Source organism: Urocitellus parryii, chromosome 9, assembly GCF_045843805.1.
Source record: "Urocitellus parryii isolate mUroPar1 chromosome 9, mUroPar1.hap1, whole genome shotgun sequence".
In the NCBI taxonomy this organism is placed as follows: domain Eukaryota; kingdom Metazoa; phylum Chordata; class Mammalia; order Rodentia; family Sciuridae; genus Urocitellus; species Urocitellus parryii.
Window position 1 is genome coordinate 660,253 of NC_135539.1, and position 18,194 is coordinate 678,446.

Below are 18,194 nucleotides of genomic sequence, written 5' to 3' on the forward strand. Positions count from 1 at the left end.
CAGTACTCGCCTGGTACGTGTGTGTCTCGGTCTGATCCCGGCACTGAAAGAAGAGCCTCTCTGTCTCGGGTTCTGCTCCTCTCTGTGCTGCCCCCCTCCTGGCCGTCCCTTCCTGATGGCTGCAAAGGTGGCCCCCGCAGTCCCTGCTGTACCCTGAATTCAGCCGAGCCATCCTGGCGGCCGGAGAACACTGACCTCCTGAGAGTTCCAGCAAAAGTCTCATGACTGGACCTCACGGGTCCAGGTGGGTGGCGCACTCATCCTTTGACCGTCACAGTGGTCACCACCATGCCCACCCCCGGAGTTGGAGAGGATCAGTGCTCCCAGAGCTGCTGAGGCTGGCCTTCAACTTGGAATCCTCCTGCCCCAGCCTCCAGAGAGTTGGGATCCCAGGGGTGCGCCCCTCTCAGCTTATTCTCAGCATCTTAGACGCTCTTTCTCAGGGGTCTCCCCGAGGGACCCGAGGGGTCGCCCGCAGGAAGAATGCAACACCTGCCCTTGGGCAGCAGGGTGCCTGTCCCGGCCACCTGCCAGCCTGCAGGAGCCAGTGACCCTGCCTGCCCAGGGCAGAAGGCAGAGCCAGTGACCCTGCCTGCCCAGCGCGTCTGTGGGCTTCCTGTAGCCCCAGCTCTGCGCCCGCCCGAGCCCTGTCCTGGGAGACCTGGCTTGTCCCCTCCCGTCCTGGCTGGTCACCTGACCTGTGGCCGCCCCCACCTCCTTCTTGGTTTCCTCTCTCTCTCTCTCAGAGCCCCGGGCCTGCCAGGCCAGTGCTGTACAACAGTCCACAGCCCAGCTCCCCTTTTCTCCTCAATATTCTCTTGTGAAAATGTCCAAACACACAGACAAAACTGAACCAAACTGTATCATGAACATCCAGGGACCTGCCCCCACAGCCTGTTGCCACTCACCATCCGTGCACCCACCACCCTTCCTCCGTTCCCTGTCCCTAACGTCTACCCTGCCCTGCCCTGCCCTGCCCTCCCCCGCCCTCCCCTCCCCTCCCCTCCCCCACCCTCCCCTCCCCTCCCCTCCCCCACCCCTCCCCTCCCCTCCCCTCCCCCGCCCTCCCTCCCCTCCTCTCCCCTCCTCCACCCACCCCTCCCCTCCCCTCCCCTCCCCTTCCCCCACCCTCCTCTCCCCTCCTCCACCCACCCCTCCCCTCCCCTCCCCTCCCCTTCCCCCACCCCTCCTCTCCCCTCCTCCACCCACCCCTCCCCTCCCCTCCCCTCCCCTTCCCCCACCCCTCCTCTCCCCTCCTCCACCCACCCCTCCCCTCCCTCCCCTCCCCTTCCCCCACCCCTCCTCTCCCCCGCCCTCCCCTCCCCTCCTCTCCCCTCCTCCACCCTCCCCTCCCCTCCCCTTCCCCCACCCCTCCCCTCCCCTCCCCTTCCCCCACCCCTCCCCTCCCCTCCCCACCCCTCCCCTCCCCTCCCCTCCCCTTCCCCTCCCCTCCTCTCCCCCGCCCTCCCCTCCCCTCCTCTCCCCTCCTCCACCCCTCCCCTCCCCTCCCCTTCCCCCACCCTCCCCTCCCCTCCCCTTCCCCCACCCCTCCCCTCCCCTCCCCACCCCTCCCCTCCCCTCCCCTCCCCTTCCCCCACCCCTCCCCTCCCCTCCCCTCCCCTTCCCCACCCCTCCCCTCCCCTCCCCTCCCCTCCCCTCCCCTTCCCCCACCCCTCCCTCCCCTCCCCTTCCTCCACCCCTCCCCTCCCCTCCCCTCCTCCACCCTCCCCTCCCCTTCCCCACCCCTCCCCCTCCCCTCCCCTGACCTCCCCTTCCCCACCCTCCCCTCCCTCCTCCACCCTCCCCTGACCTCCCCTTCCCCCACCCCTCCCCTTCCCCACCCCTCCCCCTCCCCTCCCCTGACCTCCCCTTCCCCACCCCTCCCCCTCCCCTCCCCTCCCCCTCCCCTCCCCTGACCTCCCCTTCCCCCACCCCTCCCCTTCCCCACCCCTCCCCCTCCCCTCCCCCTGACCTCCCCTTCCCCCACCCCTCCCCTTCCCCACCCCTCCCCCTCCCCTCCCCTGACCTCCCCTTCCCCCACCCCTCCCCTCCCCTCCCCCTCCCTGCTAACCCTCCGCCTTCCATCCGCCCCTCCCCTTACCCAGCTTATTCCTATGCATTTCAAAGTTGCTGAGGTCAACACCCGTTTCCTTCCAGCACAAGCACTTTAATAACTAAAGGGAATCTGTTTCAATGCAAAACAACACAACCACACACACACACACACACACACACACACAAAGGAAGCAGCCCATGTGCATCTGGAAAGAGGCTGTGAGAGGTAAAAATATCTGTGAGTTCTGTTGGTGACAAAGTCACAGATCCCGCTCACACTGCTGTGGGTGTCGTGAATCAGAGTTGAAGCTAAACGCAAAAGTTCAGTTGCAGGTTAATGAAATGAAGGCTTTGGGGGCCTGAAGACGTGGCTCAGTGGCACAGCGCTTGCAGTGTGTGCAAGACCCTGGGTTCCATCCTAGTACTGGGGAAAATGTATTTTTTCATATCCGAATTCGTGGATCTTCTGATTTTTTATTTTTTGGTGTCAGGGATTGAACCCAGGACTCCTTAGCCACTGAGCCACCTCCCCAGCCCTTTTTATTTTTTTATTTCTTGCTAAATTGCTGAGATTGGCCTCAAACTTGAGATTCTCCTGCCTCAGCCTCCTGAGCTTCTGGGATTACAGCCGTGCGCACCCTGCCTAGCTGGATCTTCTCATTCTGAGGACCCCTGCCCAGTTCTGATCTCATAAAAGCCAAAACAAGTCAGAACATTAACAATGGGAGAACTGAGCACTTGCTACGTGCCTTTATCTCATTTAATCTTTGCAGCAAAGCTACAGGGTTCGACATGTCATTGCTTCTTTTTCACAGCGGAGAACACGAGCTCCGAGCTGCAGCTGGTGGTGACGGTGACGGAGCTGTCCATGACGTGAATGGCTGGCCCTGTCTCTTGGGCGCCCCTTGTGGCCAGACTCTGTGCTGCACCCGGCAGTGGGTGATTGCCTCCCGCGGAGGAGGCCAGGGGCAGCGGAGGAGGCCGGGAGCAGCGGAGGCACTTGGCCACTGAGGTGCTCAGCCCCAGCTGATGTGGGCGGGAAGAGCAAACTCGTGCGCGACACTGTCGCCTGATGTCAGGCCGGGGCTGCAGCCCTGGGAGGTGGGGGAGCCCTCCCCCTCGCCGGTGGCCACTTCTGTCTGGGGCCTGGCTCCTGGCTGCCTCCGCCCGGCTCCAGGGACCCTGCAGGCCCCAGTTTTCCAGAGACAGCGACAGGGCCAGAGGCTGCTGGGCCCAGGGCCACTGTCCTCTGGAAGTGGTGGCCTCAGGTGTTGGTGGTCAGATAAACAGAAACAGCCCCGGTGAACTTGAGAGGTGACACAGGTGCCTGTCAAAGGACCAGGAAGGCCACTGTCCCCGCGTGGGGGGAGGGGCACAGGGCTGGCTCGGGCTGCAGGGTGTGTGGCCTCATCTGCCCCGTGCTCGTGGGTTAGTGTGCGAGCTTTGCACACTCGCTGTGCCCCTCCATTCCTACACCTGGACGTGTGTCTGTGCACGCCTGTGTGTGACAGGGGCGTGTGTCTCTGCACGCGTGGGCACAGACCTGCCGCCTCTTTGCTGTCAGCGTTGACTGGGGGCCTCTGAGCGAGCCTCCGCTGACCGCAGTCTCCCTGGTGCCGCCGACGGACGCCTGTCCGCGAGCTGGGCATCCAGAGCTTCCACGGACCGCTCGGCCGCCTGTCCACCTCCCTTCACGTGGGTCGGCTTAGTCTCAGTGGGCAGAGGAGAGGACCCAGGCACAGAGAGGTCCAGTAACTGGACAGGGGAGCGCTGAGGAGCCAGGACCCCGGCGCCCGGGCCGCTCCGGCTCCGTCCACCCTCCAGCTGCTCCTGCTGACCCCGGGCAGAAGGGCCCAGCCCTGGCTCAAGGAAGCCTGGTCAGCCTCTGCCAGGACCAGTGCGAGCCGGAGGACACAGAGCCTTCCTGCTCCTGCACCTGGAGGCTGACACCTATCTCCCAGGAGCAGGCCGGTGACACCTGGACCTCCCCACCTGGGCCTCCTAACCTGGACTCCCCACCTGGACTCCCCACCTGGACCTCCCCACCTGGTCCTCCCCACCTGGTCCTCCCCACCTGGACTCCCCACCTGGTCCTGCCCACCTGGTCCTGCCCACCTGGTCCTCCCCACTGGGACCTCCCCACCTGGTCCTCCCCACCTGGTCCTCCCCACCTGGACCTCCCCACCTGTACCTCCCCACCTGGACTCCCCACCTGGACTCCCCACCTGGACCTCCCCACCTGGACTCCCCACCTGGACCTCCCCACCTGGACCTCCCCACCTGGACTCCCCACCTGGACTCCCCACCTGGACCTCCCCACCTGGACTCCCCACCTGGACTCCCCACCTGGACCTCCCCACCTGGACTCCCCACCTGGACCTCCCCACCTGGACTCCCCACCTGTACCTCCCCACCTGGGCCTCCTAACCTGGACTCTCCACCTGGACTCCCCACCTGGACTCCCCACCTGGACTCCCCACTTGGACCTGCCCACCTGGACCTCCCCACCTGGACTCCCCACCTGGACGGGCAAAGCCAGGACTTACTGGGCTCTTCCCAGGTGGCTCTGGGAGGAGGAGCATTCGACCCAGGCCACACCTTGTCTCTGTCCCCCTTGTCCCTGTGACCTCACACAGTCTGCCTGCCCCAAGCCCTGGGCGGCCACCACTGCGCTTCCCAGTCCCCCACTGACCCAGGGAAGGGCTGCTACCCTCACAGGTGTCCCTGTCCCCTCCCCTGCCCTGGGCCCCAGGGGAAGGACAGCCCCCACCTGCAGCGGGGCACTCTGTGGGGACCCCCGCAGCAGGCCCTGGGATGGGGCCCAGCCTCCCCCAGTGGGTCGCGGCCTTGCTGACCGCCTTCCTCCCACCCCCTCCTGGCTCCTGGCTCTTCCCCACCCCGGGAGACACCCCCTTTCCCAAAGACCACCGGCACTGACAGTCCCACCTCAGATCCCGCTGCTGGGGCTGAGCCCACGTGACCTCACGGCTGCTTCCCGGGCTCCGGGGCCCCCGTCAGTCCTGAGGCTGCAGAGGGGGCCGCTGCCCCTCAGCCTTCCCAGCTGTCCTCATCAGGTGACCTGGGAGCCCCTGGGGGGCAGCCAGGGCCTGGTGTGAGGGGCCAGGCCGCTCTCCCTGGGGCAGACTCCGAGCCCCAGCCCAGCACCAGCCCAGAACCAGCCCAGAAGCAGCCCAGAACCAGCCCAGAACCAGCCCAGAAGCAGCCCAGAAGCAGCCCAGGACCAGCCCAGGACCAGGACGGTGGGAAACATGCCCATGATGGACTCCAACGGACGGTCACTGGAGGCTGCAGTGTCCTGGGTGCAGGCACGGCTAGATCCAGGGCTCAGGCGTGGCCCGGGACTGCCTGGCCACCTGATGCCACCTGACGGCACTGAGAAGCTGCAGGCCCCGTCCCCCGCTCCCAGTCGGGAGATCCTCGGTGCAGGTCTCCAGCCAGATGTGGGGAGTGGTCTCCGGGCCCCTGCTGAGGCCGTCCCTGAGGCTGGGGTCAGCCGCAGTCACTGGCCAGCCCGGTCGGTCACCCTGGAGCCTGGGAGGGGCAAGGACCCGTGGCTGTCCACAGCGGTCCCGAGGCGGATGGAACAGACAGGAGGAGGCTGGCGGGAGGACTCGGGGGTCGACTTCGAGGGGCCAGAGCCCCCCGGGAGGAGCCTGATCCCGGCCTGGGCAGATCTGTAAACGTGGTCTTTGTCATGAGGAAGGCGGCCATGCCACTCACAGTGACACATCCTGGATGCTGGGACCTCCGCCCATCAGCCCCCTCTGTGGAGCCCTGAGGAAGTGACCAAAGGCCTGAGTCTCCTCCTGGGTTGACGTCTTCCCTCTGCCGCTGTGTGACCTCAGGCAGGTCACTCAATCCCTCTGTGCCCATGTCTCTTCATCTAAAAAATGGGATGGCGATGTTTCCTGCCTCCTAGGGCCGCGGAGGGTGAGAGGAGGCTCCCCAAGGGCCGCAGCTTGGGGCCGCAGCTCGTGGGCCGTGGAGGGGTGAGTAGCCACAGCCAGAGGGCCAGCTGCCAATGCCCCTGAGCCTGGAGGGGGCCGTCTCCTCTGCTCCCTGGGCCACGGAGCTCCCAGCACCCGCACGGAGTCCTCAGAATCCGTCTCAAACCCAGTTCCCCCAACCAGGTCGAGAGCGAGGCTTTAGGTGCGGGCAGTTTGGGGGTGTCCCCAGGACACTCAGTCTGGGTGTCTGACCACCTGACCTGGGGCAGGCGGCCACGGCTCCCTCTCCAGGCTCGGGGCAGTGGCAGCTGGCCACAGTGAGCGCCTTCGGGTCCCGGGGTGCAGGCGTGTGATGCTCCAGGGGCGGTTGGCTTCCTCGTCTTGGGCAGCATGGCCAGAGGGTCACAGTGGAACCCAGCCTCTTGGGCTCAGGCTCAGAATCTTCAGCGTCACTGCCCCTGGGTCCTCCTAGTCAGTGTCACACTTACCAACCGGGCAGCCCAGTGGAGGTGTGAGGCAATGGCTTGTCGCCTGATGGCAGGGATTGCAAAAGACTGTGACCGAGTTTTCTAGTCCATGACACACTCCTTCCTTAAGGCCCTCCTTGGCGCCTGCTGAAACTTTGTCTGGATAAATACACCAACCTACGGTGACAGTGATGTGAACAGAACCCCCTGGAGATGTGCAGTGCCCAACCCGTGCAACTGTCTCCACTGCCCTTTTAGGAGCATGGGCCTTGGCTGTTGTCACCCTCGCTGCTGTGGAGGTGTGTGTGATTGTTTGATGCTCAGCTTCCGGCATCCCTTCTGGGGACAGTAACTATTCATCTCCACTTCTACTCCGGTGGGACTGATCTTCCCCAACCCCAGGGGTGGGCAGTGGTCCCTAACTGTAGTGATTGGTCAGAGGATCAGCAGGTGACCCGACTGGACCCAGGGGATTCAATCATGAGGCTTTTGCAGGATTGCTCAGCTGACGTGGGATACACCTAGGATTGCTGGCAGCCACCTTTGAGCCACAGGGAAAGGCCGGCCAGGAGTCGGGCGGTCACAAAGAGCAGAATGGAGAGATGGAGACAGACTGGGCACGGTGGCACCTGTCCTCCCAGCGACTCGGGAGGCTGAGGCAGGAGGATCGCAGGTTTGCAGCCAGCCTCAGTAACTGAGCGAGGCTGTGAGCCACCCAGTGGGACCCTGAACAAGATTAAAAATACAGCGGGGTCTGGGTTGTGGCTCCGGGGTAGAGCCCTCCTGGCTCCGTCTCCAGCTGCCAGGAGTCCCTGTGCCCAGGGCGAAGGTAGCTCCCGTCAGACTCCAGGCGTCCTTGTCTCAGCCTCCTGAGAAGCCCCACAGTGACGCCCGGCAGCACTCCCCGCCACCCTTGCTCCCGGGCGCTCACCCTGTATCCGTGACTTGATTATTTTTTGTATCAGGGACTGAACTTGGGGGCCCTCCCCCGCAGGCTGCAGGGGCGTCTCCAGAGGCCCCCCACCCTGCCCTCTGCGTGGCCGCTCACAGCTCCCCCTGCCTCTCCCTGCACCCACAGCTCCCGACGAGGACGAGGGGGCGGGGGGCCAGAGTGGGCCCCTGACTGCCCGTCTGCTCGGTTTTCCGCCACTCGATATCGTTTGAGCTGGAAATTGCCATTCGGAAGGTCGCACAGGAAACTCTTGGATCTGGGTTTTCTTTGGATAAAAATAAAAAAAATAGGATCGTGGGTCCCCCAGAGCGGGGCTGGCTTCCCACCCTGACCCTGAGGGTGTCCGGGTCCATGGTCCCAGGGGCAGACCTGAGCCTGGACCTCGGCACGTGGGTGCAGGGGGAGCGGAGGGGGGCAGGCAGGGAAGGGCCGCGGTGTCCAGGGCTGCCACGCAGGACACTGGGCTGCATCCACAGGGGACATGTGCGGGGCTGAGGGGCAGCATGGTGCCCGCAGCCTCAGGACCAAGGGACCTCGGCTCCGGGCCACTCGTGGGCCCTGCAGAAGGGCCAGTGACAGGCGCGTCCAGCGGCTGCAGGGACCTGGTCCTTCTCTGCAGCGCCCCGCCCCTCCCTGCTGGCCACCCCTGGCAGGAGCCCGAGGTCGACTCCCTCTTGTCCTTAACTGGTGCCTCTGGTCCCCTAGAGTGAAGTGGCCCTGGGCCCAGTCACCTTCCAAGTGGGACCGTGCGGCCTGGTCCCTTCCGTCGGATCCGCGCTGGGGGACAGCCTCCAGCCACAGTCAGCACGGCACCCCGCGCCGGTCCTCCTCCCGCAGCCTCCGAGGAAGTGCCTGCCCCCCACGCGCAGGCTGGACCGCGGGGGGACCCAGGAGCCCGAGAGGAGGGCGCAGTGCCCACCGGCGCCGGCAGGGGGCGCCTCTCCCTCCCGGGGACATGGGACGCGGTGGCCTTCCAGCCCTCAGTAGCGACCCAGGGTCTGGGTGATGTGTCACTTCAGTCCCTGCTGCTGCTGTTAGGTCAGGGCAGGGATCCAACCCGGGGCCTCACGGGCCTAGGCCTCGCTCTTACACTAGTGGCCGGCAGTGGGGGCCGTGGGGACAGGTCATTACTGTCGGACTCTGTCTGTCTGTCTGTTTGTTTTTAAATCAGGGGCCTCTGATCCAAGCCAGGGCGTGGCAAGTGCAGTGGCCCAGCTGTCATCCCAGCTGCTAGGGAGGCTGGGGCAGGAGGATCGGGTCCCAGCAGCCTCAGCAATTCAGAGGCCCCTCTCCAGATGGAAAGTAAAAAGGGGCCTGGGGTCGCCTCAGAGGCAGCGCTGGCCTGTCACGCACCAGGCCCTGGGTCCATCCTCAGCACACGTACAAGTAGAATAAAGACCCTGTGTCCACCTGGAAGTGAATATCAACAAAGAAAGACAAAGGGGCTGGGGTGTGGCTCCGTGCTCAGCACTGGGTCCCCTCCCTGGGGCTGTGACAGAAGGGCTCTGTGGCACCCAGGTGCGTGTGTGTGGCCTGCGCTGCGGTGACCTCCTGAACACACACCCCGTCTTCCTCTCGTCCCTGACAGGGCGTGGGGGCAGGCATGGCCTGGGCTCGTCCCCTGAGTTCCCGAGAAGAGGTGACCTTGGAGGCAGAGGGATGGCCAGTGACCAGTGAGGCTCCGCCGGGCCCAGGGGGTGCGGCCTCCACAGACCCGCTGACCGGGTGGAGGACTTCGGGTGCTGACCTGTGGAAGTGCCCTGCCTCCTGGGCGTCCGGCCCGGCCCTTCCTGACTGACCCTGCCTCCCGACCGACGGGGATCAGCTGGGCCAGGAGGCCAGGTCTGACAGGAAGCTGGGACTCATGGGCACCTGGAGGTGGGGCAGGTCTGGGCAGGCGGAGCTGCACCCAGACCCAGGTGTGACTGAGCCACCAGGTCACCAGGACAGGGTGCCCTGGACTCGCCATTTCCAACCGTCACTGTACGGCTTCTCTCCCGGGTCGGTGACCCCGGGGGCCATGTAAGTGACCGTTTCCATCCCCTGGGGACCAGTCTAGGGTTGAGAGCCTGACAGGCTGGCCCTCCCCGGGAAGGGGCTCCCAGGCCCTTGGCACGGCCCACAGAGGCCCTTCTGCAGGGACGAAGCTCATGCCTGGAGATGGACACTCTGGGGTCTTTGGGAGCCTGGGGAGGCCGGGGCTGCAGGTCCAGCACAGTTGGGCTCTGAAGTGGACTCTCCGGGAGAGGCTGACTCACGCCCCAAGCGTCCCCTCCTCCCAGGAGTGGGGCAGAGCGGGAGTGGGCGGCTCGGGGCTGGGCGGGGCGGCCGGGTCAGCTGGGCCGGACTGGGCAGGGCAGGACTGGGCAGGACGGTGACTTTCCGCCAGGCCCCTCCCCCGCCTGGCCACAGGCCGCAGGTTCCTCTAAACACAGGTGTCCCCAGAGAGGCCCCTGAGGCTCCCATGGAAACTGGTCCCAGCCCTTCCTTCCTCGTCCCCTACCGGCCTCCAGAGGCCCAGGGAGGGGAGGACCACGCCCTCCAGGTCGCCGGCGCCTGGAAAGTCACCTGACGTGACTCACAGGAGTGGCCTTGCCCCAGAAGGTGTGGGCAGCGCCGAGTCCGTGTCCCTGCGGGGCTGGGCTGGCAGGAAGCCACGGGGACGCGCGGATGCGGGGTCCCACTGACTCCGGGACAGGGCACGGCCCCACGAGGGGCGGACCCGGCTCCAGTCCCCGGGCCACTCCCCGGCGACGGTGGGGGGGTCCTGGGCGTGGCCTCCGGGGCGGGGCGGCGCCAGCCAATCACAGCGCGGCCAGCCCTGGCGCCCACTCCGCTGACCCTCGGGCTGCATGGGCCGGAGGCCGGTGGCCCCGGGCTAGAGCCCCTCCTCCCGGACGCCCACGGGTCGGCCAGCTCCGGGTGCGGAGCAGGCGGAGGAGTATTTCAACTGTGTCCATTTGTGGTCGGATCTGGTTTCTGTCCTCCACAGACAGATTGATTCTCCCAGCCTCGTCCAAGAGTGGCCCTGGCCACACGAGCCACCCGGTGCCCTTTCTGCTGCATTATGGGCCATCGTGAATGGGAGTAGAGCTCCTACGCAGCGGGACTCCAGATTTGCCAAGCGCGGCCTCTGGAGTTACGCAAGTGCACAACCAGGGCAACCCGACATGACGTGCTGTTCCCACTTGTAGATTTGGGTTTTTTTTTTTTTTTTTTTTTTTTTGGTACTAGGGATTGAACTCAGGGGTGCTCCACCACTGAGCCACATCCCCAGCCCAATTTTTGTATTTTATTTAGAGACAGGGTCTCACTGAGTCGCTTTCAAGTCACTGAGGCTGGCTTTGAACTCGCGGTCCTCCTGCCTCCACCTCCCGAGCCGCTGGGGTCACAGGCTGCCCAGCCCCTCCCGCTGGGCCGCCCAGGACGCCCTGGAGGTCCTCACCTCCAGGGAGGCCCTGGGAGGCCGGGCACCTTGCACAGAGGGGCTTTGATCCTGGGCGCCCGACGTCGGGGGGCCCAGTCGGGGGGCCCGGCAGCCGGCTGGGGCAGGAGGAGCCGGAGTGAAGATTTCCTGCCTGCCCACCCGTCCAGCACGTCCTCTCCCGACCCCCCCGGGTAATCCGCGCTGCTGGCCGGCGGCGGCAGGTCCTGCAGAACACAGGCCCCTTTCTTGGGCCGAGCTGACAGAGGTCCTCTGCTTCCCGGGCACAGGTTTCTGAGGGGCCATTGTGTGGGGACAGCCACTCGCACACTTGCTTCTTTGTGGGGTCCCCTGCTACCGCGTCCTGTGGGCTGGGTTATTTTGCAGGGTAACTGCCACCTTCTCCTGAGGTCCCCAGATCCACATGGGGCAGTGGGGACTCAGGGAGGTGACATGGATCCAGGGCCCCGGGTGTCGGTGGCCATGGGGACGCCTTTGCAGATCATTGGGGTCATCTGGTGTCTGGAAACTGGAAATGCCGGCTGGGACCCAGGCCTGGGACAGAAGACAGGACGGGACTCCTGCGTCCAGCGCTGGGGCCAGGGGACAGCTGGGGTTTTCCTTCCCAGGCCAGGAGAGCCCTGACCTTTCAGATTTCGGGGAATCTCCCGTTCCAGGACCAAGGTGGGCAGGGCAGAGAGCGCGGGCAGCACCGGGCACCCCCCTCCACCCACCCTGTGGCCCGAGCAGGCAGGGACACCTGGTGTCGCCATTTTGCAGAGAAGGAAATTGAGACAGAGGGTCCCCGTGGTGGGGCAGGGAGTGGCAGGGACCCCTTCTCTGCCTCCAGAGTCCTTCTTCCCCGATGGCTAAACTGAGCTGTGACTCCCAGACCACGCTGTCCACCCTGGGCCTTCAGCACCTGGACCTGGACCGCAGGCGCCCGCGGTGGGTCCCAGCACAGCTGCCCGGTCTTGCAGACGGCCCTCTCCCTGCAGCCCCCGGCCTGCCTCCTGCCCCGCTCTGCGGGTTTGCCTGACCGGAGCCTCCTTTTGTACCCACATGGCCGACGGTCACCTGTGGCCTCCGGGCCTGGAGCTCCAGGTTCTGGCCGAGGTGGCCTGTGTCCGCCCCCGCTCACGCCCCACGGCACCTCGTGCTGGTAGACAGGGTGTCTCCCATCTGCGGGTGGAGGATGGACGCTGGGTGTCTCCGCCCGCCCTGGTGGACGCGCTGCCACGGCCCCCACGAGCCGGTTTCCTGGGTCCTCTCTGTCCCCCCTCTTAAGCCAGCCACTCAGATTCCCGCCTCCAGGCCCACTCGGCTGGTATTTCCGGGCCTGGGGACCCCCTCCTTCGCCTCCCCCTTAGAACCCCTCTTGTCCTTCCAGCCCGAGCCCCTGCCCCCTTCCTCTGGGCTAAAGTTCTTCTCTGCCGTGGAGAACGAGGTGCTCAGGCTGCGCCGGCCTCCCGTGCTCTGTCCTCAGGATTGCTGTGTGGTGTAGGGCCACTGCTCAGCCTCTCTGAACCCTGTGCCCTCGCCTGTGATGTGGGAGTCTAGCTGCGTGTCTCACTTCCCCCCAGGGTGCCGCGGGTGGAGGGGCCGGCACCTGGCGGACTGCCACTATCTGTTGGGCCAACTCCGACAGCTGTGCGGCTGGGCCACGCCCTGGCACCGTCATGAACCACCCCGTCCTGCCTCCAGGAGCCAGGGACATTCGGCAACGTCTGGAGACCCCGGGTCTCACTAAGTGGCCCAGGCTGTCCTGGAGCCTGGCTGTGGTGGGGTTCAGGACCCCCACAGTGCCCACCCAGGTTCCTTTCCCTCTCACGGGGGGAGTGGTCCCCTGGGTGTCCCTGAGGTCACCCACGCTGAGCTGTGTCCCCAACAGCACCGTGGGCCCCGTCCTCCTGGGCAGTTAGTTCCCAGGAGAACGCGCCACCCTGCAGCCTGGCTGGGCCACCGAGGGCCTGGCTCCAGGGTCCCGGGTGCAGGGGCGAGCCCCTTCGGGGGACGGTCCCCGGACCACCCTTGTGCTCAGGCCTGATTCCTGGGGCGGAGGGGAAGTCCCTCTCCTCCTCCCTCCCTCCATGTCTCCCTTCCCACCAGGGGGACGCGGTGGCGCTGACCTCTGCCGGGGCCTGGGCAAGTCCTTGGCTGGCTGAGCCTTCCCTCCTGGAGGTCGCCTGGCCTCTGCTGGTCTCCTCAGCAGACAGACTTCTGGGAACTGGCCCGAGGGAAATGACCCTCAAACGGGAACCGGGGAGGCCCTGTCCAGAGGGACCTCCTGTGGCCTCTACAGCAGGACACCAGGTCTCTGGGCGCGTCGGCGGGGTCGGAGCGGATTCCAGAAAGGGGACAACCTTTGTCCACAGGGACACACTCAGGGACAGTGCTGAGCCCACGTGCTGACACCCAAGGGGGGAGTGAAGGCCAAGGACTCCGTGACCCCAGGCTGTCCTGCTGCTGTGTCCCCAGGGTCCTCCCAGTCGGGGCTCCTCTGGACCTCGTTTTCCAGACTGAAGCCTGAAGGTGCATTTCCACTCGGGGTGATCTGTGGGTCTGGAGCAAAGAGAAGGAAGTGGGAAGAAGGACGGGAGGGAGCGGCACTGGGAGGCAGAGCCCGGGCAGGGAGTTGGTCTTTTTCAAATCAAAAGCCTGTTGGCAGCTCCCACAGCACAGCCCCTTCCCGGGACTGAGGCCGGGTGTTTATTTATCCTCCAAGTCTTTAAAAAGTTCTTTATTTTATTGCAAAAGCCATACACACTCGTGGTTCAGAACCAAACATCACAGAATCGTGTAAACTGAAATCCCGCGCCCCTCCTCCTCTCCCGCGAGCGCCTTGGTCGTCTGCCGTCTTTTTTTCTTTTAGATATTTTCCACTTCAAACGTCCCCCCACCAAAAAAAAAAAGAAAGAAAAGAAAAAGAAAAAAAGACCTTTTTCCTCCTCTTTGTAGCTACAGGGTACAGTGAAAAGTGAATGTGTCCTGGGCACGGTGGCCGCCTGTCACCCCAAGGCACCCAGCAGGCTGAGGCAGAGGACCCGCGTTCCAGGCCTGGGCCCCTCGGTGGGACCCTGTCGGGTGTGGCTCAGCGGTAGGGCACCCCTGGCCTGTCCGGGACCCCACCTGGAGGCTGGATGGGCCAGCAGCCGGGGTCAGATGGAGACCTTAGCACTGGGCCGCCTGGGCGCTCCGTCCACCCGTCCCCTTCCGTTCCATTTCATCACACAGAGGGGACCTTGTGCCCTGCAGGGGACCTGCGGGACCTGGCTGCAGCCCCTTTTCTCTTCTGGAACTCGGCTTCGCATCAAGGTCTTCAGGGCCACCTTCCGTGGCGCTCCCAGCCTGAGCAGGCGGGACCCGAGCGGTTCCTTCCACGTTCCTTGTGTGTGTGTGTGTGGGGGGGCGCCAGGGACGGAACCGGGGACGCGCCCCACGACTGGCCCCACCGACTGTCCCCGGCACGTCTTACCGTATCGTGAGACAGGTTCCTTGCTCACTGCCCAGGTGCCCTTGGACCTGAGAGCCTCTGCCTCACTCCGGGTCACTGGGCCCTGGCCGTGTCCCTGGCCCAGCCACCAGGGGCTCTTCCTCCTGAGCAGGCTTCCGGGAGGTTCCGCCTGCTCCTCCTTCAGCCGGTGGGTCCCCAGGTCAGAAGTGCCCATGACCCGCCGCCCTGGGCTGTCCTTTTCTGTCCTCTTTCTCCGCCTGCCGAGGGTCTGGGGCAGGTCTAGGAGGGCTTTGGAGATGTCACTCCTCCTTTCTCTTCCTGCTTTGTCACTTGAGGGCTCTGGGGAAGGGGACCCTCCACGCAGACTCCCTCCTTCCTTCTTTCTGGGTGCCGCGGAGCCCTGGAGAGGAACCGGGGGCTGCCCGCCGAGCCCCACCCCCAGCCCCGTTTGGCTTTATTTTGAGACGGGCCTCACTACGTTGCTCAGGGCCCTGCTAAGTTGCTGAGGCCGGCCTGGAACTTGCAATCCTCCTGCCTCAGCCTCCCGAGTGGCTGGCTTCGATCATCATGAAGACGGAGGAACTGGCCAAGAGGGGGGGGCACGCCTGTAGCCCCAGCTATTAGGGAGGCTGAAGGCAGAGGCATCGCCAGTTGGAGGCCAGCCTCATCTACTTAATGAGAACGACTCCACAATAAAATGAAAAGGGCGGGCGGCCGCTCAGGCCACAGCCCCAGCCCCAGACTGCGCCCCCCCAGGGCAGAGCCCAACAGAAACCCAACGCCTGAGATCCCGGAGGCCTGGCGGCCTTCCCGCTCTGCGCCAGCCGAGCTCAGAGCCCGGGGCCACAGGCTCGGGAAGAGCCGTGAATGAGGGCTGAGGCCCGGCTGCCAGGCCAGGCGCCCGCTGCCCTCCGAGCTCTCTCACCCCCGGCCGGAGTCCTGCCACCGGAGGGGACTTCCAGTGCCCATGTCACGGCCACTTCTTAGACCACCTTCTGGAATCGCCGCGATCATGCCCCCAGCTGCCCAGCCCTCGGGGGGCTGGGCATCGCAGGCGACCTTCTCCACCAGGCCTTGGGGACCCAAACTGGCCTTGAACTGTGCGGGCAGCTGGTGCCCGTCTCCAGGCTGATGGACAAACACTGGGGTTGAGGTTCGAATTCCAGGAAACACACGCGGGCACCGCCGCCCGAGCCTGGGAGAAGACCCAGAGGGGCAGTCCCTCGCGGCCCAGGGGAGGGGTGCTGGTGGGCTCACCTGGGCCTCGGCTTCCTACCGTCCAGGGAGAGATGGCCGCGCCCTGGAGCCGGCGGGGCCTCGGTGAATGTCCCAGAGAGGCTGGAACCCAGAATCTGGGGTCTGCCCGACTCTGGCTGTGGGGGGTCCGGCAGCTCCCAGCCCCTCTCGGGCCTCAGCTGTAAAACGGGGGGAAGCTGGCAGCAGGGGGAGGCAGGGGGGGGCAGGGACTCCACAGCTCACCCAGAACTGCTTTTTTCCTGTTCTGAGGATCGGCGCTCTGGGAGAGACAGTGTTGGAGGGAAGAATCCTGAGGGTCTGTGGCCTGACAGACACAGGTCCGGGCCCTCCAGAATGCTCCTGGTGGCTGAGCATGCACTTGGAGACAGATGTCTGGTTTCCAAGCCCACTGCTAGCTGCGTGATCTTGGACAACTTGCTTAACCTCTCTGGGCCTCCACTGCCAAATCTATAAAGTGGAGCTGATCCTATTTCCCCTACAGGGCAGTTGGGAGAACAGTGTCTGGTGGACCCTGTGGCTGTTTGTTAAATGAATTTGACCCTGTGGTGGGCGCTGTCCCCCACCCCCAGTGGTGTCGAGGAATACATCAGAGGAATAAAGAAAGTCCCGCTCTATCTCAGGGACCTGTGTTTCCTGGAGGTGGCCATGTTGGAAAGAGCCAGCCTGTGGTCCCAAAGTCACAGGTGCTGGGGATGGAACCCCAGCCTGACCCACGCTGGGCAAGGGCTCTTCCATTGAGCGGCACCCAGCCCCAGTCTTCACTACTATTGACTTGTTGTCTGTCTCTGCTGCTTCTCACGGGAATTGGGACCCATACCTCGCTACCCCAGTTTTAGTACCTAGGACATGTCACAGAGGGAATAAACGTCTCAGGGATCAGCTGGACCAGGTTCAAATATCTCCATTTGCCTCGCTGTGTGGCTTGGGGTGTGTTACTTAACTTCTCTGGGCCTCCTTTGAACAGCTGGTGGGTTGTTGTCAGGAGAACATGAGTTTATGGTGGAAAAGTGCTGCTATATTCCAGGGCCAGCACCAGTCGGGCTACAGCTTGTGTTTTTCACCACTCAGCACCTCCGATCCTCTTCCTCTCCTGGGGGCCCGCTGTCAACCCTTGCTGGGTAGGTTGTGTTCAGCAGAAACAGGCCTGTAGCCAGGTACCGCGGCCCAGGCCTGCACTGGCAGCTACTTGGGAGACTGAGGCAGGGGGATTGCAAGTTCAAGGCCAGCCTGGGCAACTCAGCGAGACCCTGTCTCAAAATATAAAAATAAAAATGGGCTGGGGATGCACTTCAGTGGTAGAGCAGCCCTGGGTTCAAGCCCCAGTACCACAAAGCCAGCCAGCAACATGCCCGCCTGCACTTGACCCCTGAGGCCTGCAGAAGGACCACTGGACTCAGCATTCAGGGGTCAGCACCCCATCTGGAGAACAGCGGCTAATGGGGCTCACTCTGGGCAGGCCAGGACAGGCTCAGCCCACGTCTGCCTGGGCTGTTTCTCCTGGGCCAGGTGAAGATGGAGGCTTAGCCAATTCAGGGAGGGTCTCCCATTCCTCCCGGCTCCCCTGGGCCTCCAGCTGGGCCCTTGTCTGTGGCCCACTGCCTGCGTCTTAGACCTCCTCCCTTGGTCGGATGCAGGTCTCAGGCAGTCCTGGGAATAAGCATGGGGCGCCCGGTTCCCCGTGGGCTTCAGATAAACCAGAAGCAAATGTTAAGTTTAAGACTGTCCCAGGCAAGCACACTGGGGACACATTATGGTTCTGCTCATTGAGGGTGTGTTTCATTAAGCAATCGTTTATCTGAAATTCGAATTTACCTGGTGCCCTGTAGGCGGCAGCCCTACCTGAGGTCTCCCTCTGCCCCGTTTCAGCTCCAATTTGGCAGCAGCAGAAGCAAAGCCTTTGGGAAGGGCCAGGACCGGGTCTGGGGACAGGGTGGACCTGCACCACCGCAGCAAGCCTCTGTCCTGCTGGCTGGGTCTCCCCGTCTTCCGCAAAAGTCTGCCGCCTGAGTCTGCTGAGAAGGGATTGTGCCATGTGTGGGGGGCATGTTTTGGAAATGGAAAGCTGTTTGGAAACCCTAGTTTCCAGATTTGGTTGTAAATGGGTAACCCAGACCTGGAGGCTGCTTCTGGCAACTGGATTCCTTTTTTGAAAATCAGTTTTTTAAACTAGCAATCTGTGTTTGTGCATGAAACATAAGAAACCAGGGGGGAAATCCCTGATTCCATCACTTGGAGACCACTATTTGTAGGATTCTTGAGCAAGTTGGCGCTTTTTTCTGCATCTCCGGGTGTGCGTGGACTTCCCCTCTTCTCAACCAGGACAGGGCTCGTGCTCTGCCTTCCCTTAGGACGCCGCTTTCCTCTCCGTCCGCTGAGTGTCACTGGGGGCCTCTCTGGGGTGGGAAGACGGGAGCCCACTGCGGGGGTACCCACGGGGGCCGACGCTGAGGCAGGGGTCACTGACTTCCAGGGTTTTCAGTGAGGGACTGAGAAGGGACTCTGTGGTCACCGGCCACAAAGAAGCGAGGCCCCTCCTCCCCTGCTGGGCTGGATCCAGGCCATGGAGCCCCACCCGGCCCCTCACAGAAGGTCACTGGACCCTCTGGGCCCAAGGTAC